The sequence below is a fragment of the Elephantulus edwardii genome, unplaced genomic scaffold, assembly GCF_000299155.1.
Source record: "Elephantulus edwardii isolate Elephantulus edwardi_28Jun2011 unplaced genomic scaffold, EleEdw1.0 scaffold00165, whole genome shotgun sequence".
Lineage (NCBI taxonomy): Eukaryota > Metazoa > Chordata > Mammalia > Macroscelidea > Macroscelididae > Elephantulus > Elephantulus edwardii.
The window spans coordinates 2,511,902-2,513,499 of NW_006399915.1; positions in this window are offsets into that span (position 1 = coordinate 2,511,902).

A 1,598-nucleotide genomic window follows, 5' to 3' on the forward strand; every position below is an offset into this window, starting at 1 on the left:
AAACATAACAACAACAACAACATCATATTATTTGTCCTTTTGTGATTAAGCTATTTAACTCAACATGATGCCCTCAAATTGCTGTGTAGGCTTTCATGAGTTTGTCATCATTTTTTAATGTTACATAGTACTCTGTTGCCCAAAAGCAACATCATTTCTCTATTTATTTGTTGATGATCACTGGCACTGCTTCCATGGCTCTGCTACTGTGAAAAATGCTGCAATATCCAATAAATAGATGTGCATATATCTGTTCATTTCTCAGCTCTGATTTCTTTAGATTATATTACAGTAGTGGAGTATCTTGATCAAACATGATTCTGTTTTCAACTTTTTGAGGAAATACCAGACTGCCTTCGAGTGCATGAGAGTTCTACTCTCTGTGCATTCTTATCAACATACTTGTTTGCTGTATTATTAATATTTGCATTGTTATTGGGGTGAGATTATACCTCAGTATTGTTTTAATTTGCCTTTCTCCAATAGTTAATGATTTTAAACATTTCTTCTTGTGTTTTTTGCCATCTCAGTATCCTTTTAAGTGAAAAATCTTTTAATATCTTTTGCCCATTTTATAATTGGGTTATTAGTCTTTTTCTTGTGGGATTGTAATATTCTGTAAGTTTTAGTTATAAGTGTTAGTTATAAGATTTTGGTAGATATGTAATAGCCAATTATCCCTCCCCAAGTCTGTGGGCATTCTTTTTATTCTAGTGGAGAAGTTTTGATGCAAACAAGGCTTTGCTCCTTATGAGGTCTCATTAATCTATTTTATTCTGTCTTGGTGGTGCATTTTTTCACTGTGTTTGAAAGCCTATTCATGCTGTTTCCTACAGTCTCCCATGACTATGGTTCCTAGAACTAGAAATTCATGCAATCAGGCTGTTTGGTTATGATTATAAAGCTTACAGAACATTTCCCCTTGTTGACTCTGCTCAAGGTGCATGTGTTTATAGCACGTACTAATATGAATGTGGAAATAGAATCTGCCAAATCGTGTGTGGTCATGAGAGTAGTCTTTTTCTCTTTTCTGCTGTTTGTCATGCTTATCTTTCTGTCTATATAGCTTTTGATAATATGTCTTGTGTGCCTCTCTGTCTTCCCTCTTTTTGCTATATACAGTAGAGAGATGGATAGTGGTATTATACAGATTATCCCAATCTTGTACATTGCTTCTCCCTTAACTATTATCAGATGATCCTGAGGCTATAACCATATTCTCTAGCTCAATACTTAGTGTGTAATACTCATTCTAAGTGAATTCTAGCTGCTGTTAGTAGTAAACAATTGTGCTGCCAAGCCAAGAGTGCACTATTCAAATCCAACAGGGAGAAAGATGGGCAATCTTCTCCTGTGTGATCTATTGCCTCTGAAAACCTGATGGAGGGTCAGCTGTAGGTTGGTAATGACTCAGAGGTAAACAAAAACAATAATCTCTTTTGAGATTCCTATTGAAGCCCAACATCAAAAAGATAAAAATTCTTAATGAAGGGACAGCAAAAAAAACATTTTTTATAAACCCCCATTAATGCTAGAGGCAGAAGTGGGCCATGTTGTTATTGTTGTTATGTGATGTCGAGTCATTTGTGACTCACAGC